The sequence below is a fragment of the Lampris incognitus genome, chromosome 1, assembly GCF_029633865.1.
Source record: "Lampris incognitus isolate fLamInc1 chromosome 1, fLamInc1.hap2, whole genome shotgun sequence".
Taxonomy (NCBI): Eukaryota; Metazoa; Chordata; class Actinopteri; order Lampriformes; family Lampridae; genus Lampris; species Lampris incognitus.
In genome coordinates this window covers 126369171-126381941 of record NC_079211.1, presented here as the reverse complement: position 1 = coordinate 126381941, position 12771 = coordinate 126369171, and the positions used below count along the sequence as shown (strand labels likewise).

The 12771-nt window shown below is 39.9% G+C and overlaps 4 non-coding genes across 4 annotated transcripts; all 4 read right to left on the bottom strand.

Annotated features, from left to right (window-relative positions):
- Positions 1-782: 782 nt before the first annotated feature.
- On the bottom strand, positions 783-854 carry trnaq-cug (transfer RNA glutamine (anticodon CUG)). The gene has a single exon. It is a non-coding gene; the product is annotated as a tRNA-Gln (tRNA).
- A 1546-nt stretch (positions 855-2400) lies between these two features.
- On the bottom strand, positions 2401-2472 carry trnaq-cug (transfer RNA glutamine (anticodon CUG)). The gene has a single exon. It is a non-coding gene; the product is annotated as a tRNA-Gln (tRNA).
- Positions 2473-2941: 469 nt separating this feature from the next.
- On the bottom strand, positions 2942-3013 carry trnaq-cug (transfer RNA glutamine (anticodon CUG)). Its single transcript has one exon. It is a non-coding gene; the product is annotated as a tRNA-Gln (tRNA).
- A 3163-nt stretch (positions 3014-6176) lies between these two features.
- On the bottom strand, positions 6177-6248 carry trnaq-cug (transfer RNA glutamine (anticodon CUG)). Its single transcript has one exon. It is a non-coding gene; the product is annotated as a tRNA-Gln (tRNA).
- Between the last annotated feature and the right edge of the window lie 6523 nt (positions 6249-12771).

Genomic DNA, 12771 nt, shown 5'->3' with positions numbered 1-12771 from the left:
ATATTTTAAGATACTCTTCTCTTCAGGCAGTAACATACGTTATTTTTGATCAGAAATAATAGGGATGTGCCAAGACACGTATTACAAATTAGCTGAATATTTCCTTATTGCAACAACCCCAGCTGTTACCACGGTGTTGCTTCTTAGAGATGTTTCTCTGTATACCAGCTGCACAACATGGACACATCGGATAAGCGCAACTGCCTTCAGTGTTTATGGCAACATTATATTCAAAACTTGCAGGTCCCACAGTGATTTGAACTCAGATCTCTAGATTCAGAGTCCAGAGTGCTAACCATTACACCATGGAACCAAGTGTTAACCGGCTGGATGGGACTCGATTATCCATTTCCAAGTCTAGTTGTAGCTCAGACAGATGTGAGAGGTTCAAGAAGTTCAAGAAAAGCACAGCCCTCTTGTTCTGTCCATTTGTCCCTCCTGTGTAGTTTTTGTACCCTTGACCCATTTTTACATTCCCATGCTTCACATGTGAATGAATATGAGTTTAACGGATTTTAATTGCACTCATACTGCGAATTAACATATTTTAGGACACTTTTCCATTTAGGTAGTCACATACGTTATTTTTGATCAGAAATCATATGGATGTGCCAAAACACACATTACAAATTTGCTGAATATTTCCTTATTGCAACAACCCCAACTGCTGCTATGCTGTTGCTTTTCAGAGATGTTTCTCTGTATACCGGGTGGACAACATGAACACCTCCGATGACCAGAAATTACCTTGTGTTTATGGCAACATTATATTCAAAACTTGCAGGTCCCACCGAGATTTGAACTCGGATCGCTGGATTCAGAGTCCAAAGTGCTAACCATTACACCATGGAACCATGTGTTGGCTCATTGGGTGGGACTCGATCATCGATTTCCAAGTCCAGTTGTGGCTCAGACAGATGTGAGAGGTTCATGCACAGCACAGCCCTCTTGTTCCCTCTTGTTATGTCCATCTGTTCCTGCTGTGTAGTTTTTGTACCCTTATCCTATTTTTACATGTACATGCTTCACATGTGAATGAATATGAGTTTAACGGATTTTAATTGCACTCATACTCCAAATTAACACATTTTAGGATACTTTACTATTTAGGTAGTAACATACGTTATTTTTGATCAGAAATCATAGGGATGTGCCAAGACACGTATTACAAATTAGCTGAATATTTCCTTATTGCAACAACCCCAGCTGTTACCACGGTGTTGCTTCTTAGAGATGTTTCTCTGTATACCAGCTGCACAACATGGACACATCGGATAAGCGCAATTGCCTTCAGTGTTTATGGCAACATTATATTCAAAACTTGCAGGTCCCATCGAGATTTGAACTCGGATCGCTGGATTCAGAGTCCAGAGTGCTAACCATTATACCATGGAACCACATCTTAGCTAGTTGGGTGGGACTATATCATCCATTTCCAAGTCTAGTTGTGGCTCAGACAGATGTGAGAGGTTCATGCACAGCGCAGCCCTCTTGTTCCCTCTTGTTATGTCCATCTGTTCCTGCTGTGTAGTTTTTGTACCCTTATCCCATTTTTATATTTCCATGCTTCACATATGAATGAATATGAGTTTAACGGATTTTAATTGCACTCATACTCCGAATTATCATATTTTAAGATACTCTTCTCTTCAGGCAGTAACATACGTTATTTTTGATCAGAAATAATAGGGTTGTGCCAACACACGTATTACAAATTTGCTGAATATTTCCTTACTGTAACAACCCCAACTAATACCACGCTGTTGCTTCTTAGAAATGTTTCTCTGTATACCAACTGGACACCTGCGATAATTGGAAATTACCTTGTGTTTATGGCAACATTATATTCAAAATTTGCAGGTCCCACCGAGTTCTGAACTCGGAAGGCTGGATTCAGAGTCCAGAGTGCTAACCATTATACCATGGAACCATTTGTTGGCTGTTTGGGTGGGACTCGATCATCCATTTCCAAGTCTAGTTGTGGCTCAGACAGATGTGAGAGGTGCATGCACAGCACAGCCCTCTTGTTCCCTCTTGTTATGTTCATCTGTTCCTCTTGTGTAGTTTTTGTACCCTTATCCTATTTTTACATGTACATGCTTCACATGTGAATGAATATGAGTTAACGGATTTTAATTGCACTCATACTCCAAATTAACACATTTTAGGATACTTTTCTATTTAGGTAGTAACATACGTTATTTTTGATCAGAAATAATAGGGATGTGCCAAGACACGTATTACAAATTAGCTGAATATTTCCTTATTGCAACAACCCCAGCTGTTACCACGGTGTTGCTTCTTAGAGATGTTTCTCTGTATACCAGCTGCACAACATGGACACATCGGATAAGCGCAACTGCCTTCAGTGTTTATGGCAACATTATATTCAAAACTTGCAGGTCCCATCGAGATTTGAACTCGGATCGCTGGATTCAGAGTCCAGAGTGCTAACCATTACACCATGGAACCAAGTGTTAACCGGCTGGATGGGACTCGATTATCCATTTCCAAGTCTAGTTGTAGCTCAGACAGATGTGAGAGGTTCAAGAAGTTCAAGAAAAGCACAGCCCTCTTGTTCTGTCCATTTGTCCCTCCTGTGTAGTTTTTGTACCCTTGACCCATTTTTACATTCCCATGCTTCACATGTGAATGAATATGAGTTTAACGGATTTTAATTGCACTCATACTGCGAATTAACATATTTTAGGACACTTTTCCATTTAGGTAGTCACATACGTTATTTTTGATCAGAAATCATATGGATGTGCCAAAACACACATTACAAATTTGCTGAATATTTCCTTATTGCAACAACCCCAACTGCTGCTATGCTGTTGCTTTTCAGAGATGTTTCTCTGTATACCGGGTGGACAACATGAACACCTCCGATGACCAGAAATTACCTTGTGTTTATGGCAACATTATATTCAAAACTTGCAGGTCCCACCGAGATTTGAACTCGGATCGCTGGATTCAGAGTCCAAAGTGCTAACCATTACACCATGGAACCATGTGTTGGCTCATTGGGTGGGACTCGATCATCGATTTCCAAGTCCAGTTGTGGCTCAGACAGATGTGAGAGGTTCATGCACAGCACAGCCCTCTTGTTCCCTCTTGTTATGTCCATCTGTTCCTGCTGTGTAGTTTTTGTACCCTTATCCTATTTTTACATGTACATGCTTCACATGTGAATGAATATGAGTTTAACGGATTTTAATTGCACTCATACTCCAAATTAACACATTTTAGGATACTTTACTATTTAGGTAGTAACATACGTTATTTTTGATCAGAAATCATAGGGATGTGCCAAGACACGTATTACAAATTAGCTGAATATTTCCTTATTGCAACAACCCCAGCTGTTACCACGGTGTTGCTTCTTAGAGATGTTTCTCTGTATACCAGCTGCACAACATGGACACATCGGATAAGCGCAATTGCCTTCAGTGTTTATGGCAACATTATATTCAAAACTTGCAGGTCCCATCGAGATTTGAACTCGGATCGCTGGATTCAGAGTCCAGAGTGCTAACCATTATACCATGGAACCACATCTTAGCTAGTTGGGTGGGACTATATCATCCATTTCCAAGTCTAGTTGTGGCTCAGACAGATGTGAGAGGTTCATGCACAGCGCAGCCCTCTTGTTCCCTCTTGTTATGTCCATCTGTTCCTGCTGTGTAGTTTTTGTACCCTTATCCCATTTTTATATTTCCATGCTTCACATATGAATGAATATGAGTTTAACGGATTTTAATTGCACTCATACTCCGAATTATCATATTTTAAGATACTCTTCTCTTCAGGCAGTAACATACGTTATTTTTGATCAGAAATAATAGGGTTGTGCCAACACACGTATTACAAATTTGCTGAATATTTCCTTATTGTAACAACCCCAACTAATACCACGCTGTTGCTTCTTAGAAATGTTTCTCTGTATACCAACTGGACACCTGCGATAATTGGAAATTACCTTGTGTTTATGGCAACATTATATTCAAAATTTGCAGGTCCCACCGAGTTCTGAACTCGGAAGGCTGGATTCAGAGTCCAGAGTGCTAACCATTATACCATGGAACCATTTGTTGGCTGTTTGGGTGGGACTCGATCATCCATTTCCAAGTCTAGTTGTGGCTCAGACAGATGTGAGAGGTGCATGCACAGCACAGCCCTCTTGTTCCCTCTTGTTATGTTCATCTGTTCCTCTTGTGTAGTTTTTGTACCCTTATCCTATTTTTACATGTACATGCTTCACATGTGAATGAATATGAGTTAACGGATTTTAATTGCACTCATACTCCAAATTAACACATTTTAGGATACTTTTCTATTTAGGTAGTAACATACGTTATTTTTGATCAGAAATCATAGGGATGTGCCAAGACACGTATTACAAATTAGCTGAATATTTCCTTATTGCAACAACCCCAACTGTTCCCACGCTGTTGCTTCTTAGAGATGTTTCTCTGTATACCAGCTGCACAACATGGACACATCGGATAAGCGCAATTGCCTTCAGTGTTTATGGCAACATTATATTCAAAACTTGCAGGTCCCATCGAGATTTGAACTCGGATCGCTGGATTGAGAGTCCAGAGTGCTAACCATTATACCATGGAACCACATCTTAGCTAGTTGGGTGGGACTCGATCATCCATTTCCAAGTCTAGTTGTGGCTCAGACAGATGTGAGAGGTTCATGCACAGCGCAGCCCTCTTGTTCCCTCTTGTTATGTCCATCTGTTCCTGCTGTGTAGTTTTTGTACCCTTATCCCATTTTCATATTTCCATGCTTCACATGTGAATGAATATGAGTTTAACGGATTTTAATTGCCCTCATTCTCCGAATTATCATATTTTAAGATACTCTTCTCTTCAGGCAGTAACATACGTTATTTTTGATCAGAAATAATAGGGTTGTGCCAACACACGTATTACAAATTTGCTGAATATTTCCTTATTGTAACAACCCCAACTAATACCACGCTGTTGCTTCTTAGAAATGTTTCTCTGTATACCAACTGGACACCTGCGATAATTGGAAATTACCTTGTGTTTATGGCAACATTATATTCAAAATTTGCAGGTCCCACCAAGTTTTGAACTCGGATCGCTGGATTCAGAGTCCAGAGTGCTAACCATTATACCATGGAACCACATGTTAGCTAGTTGGGTGGGACTCGATCATCCATTTCCAAGTCTAGTTGTGGCTCAGACAGATGTGAGAGGTGCATGGACAGCACAGCCCTCTTGTTCCCTCTTGTTATGTTCATCTGTTCCTCTTGTGTAGTTTTTGTACCCTTATCCTATTTTTACATGTACATGCTTCACATGTGAATGAATATGGGTTTAACGGATTTTAATTGCACTCATACTCCGAATTATCATATTTTAAGATACTCTTCTCTTCAGGCAGTAACATACGTTATTTTTGATCAGAAATAATAGGGATGTGCCAAGACACGTATTACAAATTAGCTGAATATTTCCTTATTGCAACAACCCCAGCTGTTACCACGGTGTTGCTTCTTAGAAATGTTTCTCTGTATACCAGCTGGACAACATGGACACATCGGATAAGCGGAATTGCCTTCAGTGTTTACGTCAACATTGTATTCAAAAGTTGCAGGTCCCACAGTGATTTGAACTCAGATCTCTAGATTCAGAGTCCAGAGTGCTAACCATTACACCATGGAACCAAGTGTTAACCGGCTGGATGGGACTCGATTATCCATTTCCAAGTCTAGTTGTAGCTCAGACAGATGTGAGAGGTTCAAGAAGTTCAAGAAAAGCACAGCCCTCTTGTTCTGTCCATTTGTCCCTCCTGTGTAGTTTTTGTACCCTTGACCCATTTTTACATTCCCATGCTTCACATGTGAATGAATATGAGTTTAACGGATTTTAATTGCACTCATACTGCGAATTAACATATTTTAGGACACTTTTCCATTTAGGTAGTCACATACGTTATTTTTGATCAGAAATCATATGGATGTGCCAAAACACACATTACAAATTTGCTGAATATTTCCTTATTGCAACAACCCCAACTGCTGCTATGCTGTTGCTTTTCAGAGATGTTTCTCTGTATACCGGGTGGACAACATGAACACCTCCGATGACTAGAAATTACCTTGTGTTTATGGCAACATTATATTCAAAACTTGCAGGTCCCACCGAGATTTGAACTCGGATCGCTGGATTCAGAGTCCAAAGTGCTAACCATTACACCATGGAACCATGTGTTGGCTCATTGGGTGGGACTCGATCATCCATTTCCAAGTCTAGTTGTGGCTCAGACAGATGTGAGAGGTTCATGCACAGCACAGCCCTCTTGTTCCCTCTTGTTATGTCCATCTGTTCCTGCTGTGTAGTTTTTGTACCCTTATCCTATTTTTACATGTACATGCTTCACATGTGAATGAATATGAGTTTAACGGATTTTAATTGCACTCATACTCCAAATTAACACATTTTAGGATACTTTACTATTTAGGTCGTAACATACGTTATTTTTGATCAGAAATCATAGGGATGTGCCAAGACAGGTATTACAAATTAGCTGAATATTTCCTTATTGCAACAACCCCAGCTGTTACCACGGTGTTGCTTCTTAGAGATGTTTCTCTGTATACCAGCTGCACAACATGGACACATCGGATAAGCGCAATTGCCTTCAGTGTTTATGGCAACATTATATTCAAAACTTGCAGGTCCCATCGAGATTTGAACTCGGATCGCTGGATTCAGAGTCCAAAGTGCTAACCATTATACCATGGAACCACATCTTAGCTAGTTGGGTGGGACTATATCATCCATTTCCAAGTCTAGTTGTGGCTCAGACAGATGTGAGAGGTTCATGCACAGCGCAGCCCTCTTGTTCCCTCTTGTTATGTCCATCTGTTCCTGCTGTGTAGTTTTTGTACCCTTATCCCATTTTTATATTTCCATGCTTCACATATGAATGAATATGAGTTTAACGGATTTTAATTGCACTCATACTCCGAATTATCATATTTTAAGATACTCTTCTCTTCAGGCAGTAACATACGTTATTTTTGATCAGAAATAATAGGGTTGTGCCAACACACGTATTACAAATTTGCTGAATATTTCCTTATTGTAACAACCCCAACTAATACCACGCTGTTGCTTCTTAGAAATGTTTCTCTGTATACCAACTGGACACCTGCGATAATTGGAAATTACCTTGTGTTTATGGCAACATTATATTCAAAATTTGCAGGTCCCACCGAGTTCTGAACTCGGAACGCTGGATTCAGAGTCCAGAGTGCTAACCATTATACCATGGAACCATTTGTTGGCTGTTTGGGTGGGACTCGATCATCCATTTCCAAGTCTAGTTGTGGCTCAGACAGATGTGAGAGGTGCATGCACAGCACAGCCCTCTTGTTCTGTCCATTTGTCCCTCCTGTGTAGTTTTTGTACCCTTAACCCATTTTTACATTTCCATGCTTCACATGTGAATGAATATGAGTTTAACGGATTTTAATTGCACTCATACTCCGAATTATCATATTTTAAGATACTCTTCTCTTCAGGCAGTAACATACGTTATTTTTGATCAGAAATAATGGGGTTGTGCCAACACACGTATTACAAATTTGCTGAATATTTCCTTATTTTAACAACCCCAACTAATACCACGCTGTTGCTTCTTAGAAATGTTTCTCTGTATACCAACTGGACACCTGCGATAATTGGAAATTACCTTGTGTTTATGGCAACATTATATTCAAAATTTTTAGGTCCCACCAAGTTTTGAACTCGGATCGCTGGATTCAGAGTCCAGAGTGCTAACCATTATACCATGGAACCACATGTTAGCTAGTTGGGTGGGACTCGATCATCCATTTCCAAGTCTAGTTGTGGCTCAGACAGATGTGAGAGGTGCATGCACAGCACAGCCCTCTTGTTCCCTCTTGTTATGTTAATCTGTTCCTCTTGTGTAGTTTTTGTACCCTTATCCTATTTTTACATGTACATGCTTCACATGTGAATGAATATGAGTTAACGGATTTTAATTGCACTCATACTCCAAATTAACACATTTTAGGATACTTTTCTATTTAGGTAGTAACATACGTTATTTTTGATCAGAAATCATAGGGATGTGCCAAGACACGTATTACAAATTAGCTGAATATTTCCTTATTGCAACAACCCCAACTGTTCCCACGCTGTTGCTTCTTAGAGATGTTTCTCTGTATACCAGCTGCACAACATGGACACATCGGATAAGCGGAATTGCCTTCAGTGTTTATGGCAACATTATATTCAAAACTTGCAGGTCCCACCGAGATTTGAACTCGGATCGGTGGATTCAAAGTCCAGAGTGCTAACCATTACACCATGTGTTGACTAGTTGGGTGGGACTCGATCATCCATTTCCAAGTCTAGTTGTGGCTCAGACAGATGTGAGAGGTTCAAGAAAAGCACAGCCCTGTTGTTCTGTCCATTTGTCCCTCCTGTGTAGTTTTTGTACCCTTAACCCATTTTTACATTTCCATGCTTCACATGTGAATGAATATGAGTTTAACGGATTTTAATTGCACTCATACTCCGAATTATCATATTTTAAGATACTCTTCTCTTCAGGCAGTAACATACGTTATTTTTGATCAGAAATAATAGGGTTGTGCCAACACACGTATTACAAATTTGCTGAATATTTCCTTATTGTAACAACCCCAACTAATACCACGCTGTTGCTTCTTAGAAATGTTTCTCTGTATACCAACTGGACACCTGCGATAATTGGAAATTACCTTGTGTTTATGGCAACATTATATTCAAAATTTGCAGGTCCCACCGAGTTTTGAACTCGGATCGCTGGATTCAGAGTCCAGAGTGCTAATCATAATACCATGGAACCACATGTTAGCTAGTTGGGTGGGACTCGATCATCCATTTCCAAGTCTATTTGTGGCTCAGACAGATGTGAGAGGTGCATGCACAGCACAGCCCTCTTGTTCCCTCTTGTTATGTTCATCTGTTCCTCTAGTGTAGTTTTTGTACCCTTATCCTATTTTTACATGTACATGCTTCACATGTGAATGAATATGAGTTTAACGGATTTTAATTGCACTCATACTCCAAATTAACACATTTTAGGATACTTTTCTATTTAGGTAGTAACATACGTTATTTTTGATCAGAAATCATAGGGATGTGCCAAGACACGTATTACAAATTAGCTGAATATTTCCTTATTGCAACAACCCCAGCTGTTACCACGGTGTTGCTTCTTAGAGATGTTTCTCTGTATACCAGCTGCACAACATGGACACATCGGATAAGCGCAATTGCCTTCAGTGTTTATGGCAACATTATATTCAAAACTTGCAGGTCCCATCGAGATTTGAACTCGGATCGCTGGATTCAGAGTCCAGAGTGCTAACCATTATACCATGGAACCACATCTTAGCTAGTTGGGTGGGACTCGATCATCCATTTCCAAGTCTAGTTGTGGCTCAGACAGATGTGAGAGGTTCATGCACAGCGCAGCCCTCTTGTTCCCTCTTGTTATATCCATCTGTTCCTGCTGTGTAGTTTTTGTACCCTTATCCCATTTTTATATTTCCATGCTTCACATGTGAATGAATATGAGTTTAACGGATTTTAATTGCACTCATACTCCGAATTATCATATTTTAAGATACTCTTCTCTTCAGGCAGTAACATACGTTATTTTTGATCAGAAATAATAGGGTTGTGCCAACACACGTATTACAAATTTGCTGAATATTTCCTTATTGTAACAACCCCAACTAATACCACGCTGTTGCTTCTTAGAAATGTTTCTCTGTATACCAACTGGACACCTGCGATAATTGGAAATTACCTTGTGTTTATGGCAACATTATATTCAAAATTTGCAGGTCCCACCGAGTTTTGAACTCGGATCGCTGGATTCAGAGTACAGAGTGCTAATCATAATACCATGGAACCACATGTTAGCTAGTTGGGTGGGACTCGATCATCCATTTCCAAGTCTAGTTGTGGCTCAGACAGATGTGAGAGGTGCATGCACAGCACAGCCCTCTTGTTCCCTCTTGTTATGTTCATCTGTTCCTCTAGTGTAGTTTTTGTACCCTTATCCTATTTTTACATGTACATGCTTCACATGTGAATGAATATGAGTTTAACGGATTTTAATTGCACTCATACTCCAAATTAACACATTTTAGGATACTTTTCTATTTAGGTAGTAACATACGTTATTTTTGATCAGAAATCATAGGGATGTGCCAACACACGTATTACAAATTAGCTGAATATTTCCTTATTGCAACAACCCCAGCTGTTACCACGGTGTTGCTTCTTAGAGATGTTTCTCTGTATACCAGCTGCACAACATGGACACATCGGATAAGCGCAATTGCCTTCAGTGTTTATGGCAACATTATATTCAAAACTTGCAGGTCCCATCGAGCTTTGAACTCGGATCGCTGAATTCGGAGTCCAGAGTGCTAACCATTATACCATGGAACCACATCTTAGCTAGTTGGGTGGGACTCGATCATCCATTTCCAAGTCTAGTTGTGGCTCAGACAGATGTGAGAGGTTCATGCACAGCGCAGCCCTCTTGTTCCCTCTTGTTATATCCATCTGTTCCTGCTGTGTAGTTTTTGTACCCTTATCCCATTTTTATATTTCCATGCTTCACATGTGAATGAATATGAGTTTAACGGATTTTAATTGCACTCATACTCCGAATTATCATATTTTAAGATACTCTTCTCTTCAGGCAGTAACATACGTTATTTTTGATCAGAAATAATAGGGTTGTGCCAACACACGTATTACAAATTTGCTGAATATTTCCTTATTGTAACAACCCCAACTAATACCACGCTGTTGCTTCTTAGAAATGTTTCTCTGTATACCAACTGGACACCTGCGATAATTGGAAATTACCTTGTGTTTATGGCAACATTATATTCAAAACTTGCAGGTCGCACCGAGATTTGAACTCGGATCGCTGGATTCAGAGTCCAGAGTGCTAATCATAATACCATGGAACCACATGTTAGCTAGTTGGGTGGGACTCGATCATCCATTTCCAAGTCTAGTTGTGGCTCAGACAGATGTGAGAGGTGCATGCACAGCACAGCCCTCTTGTTCCCTCTTGTTATGTTCATCTGTTCCTCTTGTGTAGTTTTTGTACCCTTATCCTATTTTTACATGTACATGCTTCACATGTGAATGAATATGAGTTTAACGGATTTTAATTGCACTCATACTCCAAATTAACACATTTTAGGATACTTTTCTATTTAGGTAGTAACATACGTTATTTTTGATCAGAAATCATAGGGATGTGCCAAGACACGTATTACAAATTAGCTGAATATTTCCTTATTGCAACAACCCCAGCTGTTACCACGGTGTTGCTTCTTAGAGATGTTTCTCTGTATACCAGCTGCACAACATGGACACATCGGATAAGCGCAATTGCCTTCAGTGTTTATGGCAACATTATATTCAAAACTTGCAGGTCCCATCGAGATTTGAACTCGGATCGCTGGATTCAGAGTCCAGAGTGCTAACCATTATACCATGGAACCACATCTTAGCTAGTTGGGTGGGACTCGATCATCCATTTCCAAGTCTAGTTGTGGCTCAGACAGATGTGAGAGGTTCATGCACAGCGCAGCCCTCTTGTTCCCTCTTGTTATATCCATCTGTTCCTGCTGTGTAGTTTTTGTACCCTTATCCCATTTTTATATTTCCATGCTTCACATGTGAATGAATATGAGTTTAACGGATTTTAATTGCACTCATACTCCGAATTATCATATTTTAAGATACTCTTCTCTTCAGGCAGTAACATACGTTATTTTTGATCAGAAATAATAGGGTTGTGCCAACACACGTATTACAAATTTGCTGAATATTTCCTTATTGTAACAACCCCAACTAATACCACGCTGTTGCTTCTTAGAAATGTTTCTCTGTATACCAACTGGACACCTGCGATAATTGGAAATTACCTTGTGTTTATGGCAACATTATATTCAAAATTTGCAGGTCCCACCAAGTTTTGAACTCGGATCGCTGGATTCAGAGTCCAGAGTGCTAACCATTATACCATGGAACCACATGTTAGCTAGTTGGGTGGGACTCGATCATCCATTTCCAAGTCTAGTTGTGGCTCAGACAGATGTGAGAGGTGCATGGACAGCACAGCCCTCTTGTTCCCTCTTGTTATGTTCATCTGTTCCTCTTGTGTAGTTTTTGTACCCTTATCCTATTTTTACATGTACATGCTTCACATGTGAATGAATATGGGTTTAACGGATTTTAATTGCACTCATACTCCGAATTATGATATTTTAAGATACTCTTCTCTTCAGGCAGTAACATACGTTATTTTTGATCAGAAATAATAGGGATGTGCCAAGACACGTATTACAAATTAGCTGAATATTTCCTTATTGCAACAACCCCAGCTGTTACCACGGTGTTGCTTCTTAGAAATGTTTCTCTGTATACCAGCTGGACAACATGGACACATCGGATAAGCGGAATTGCCTTCAGTGTTTACGTCAACATTGTATTCAAAAGTTGCAGGTCCCACAGTGATTTGAACTCAGATCTCTAGATTCAGAGTCCAGAGTGCTAACCATTACACCATGGAACCAAGTGTTAACCGGCTGGATGGGACTCGATTATCCATTTCCAAGTCTAGTTGTAGCTCAGACAGATGTGAGAGGTTCAAGAAGTTCAAGAAAAGCAC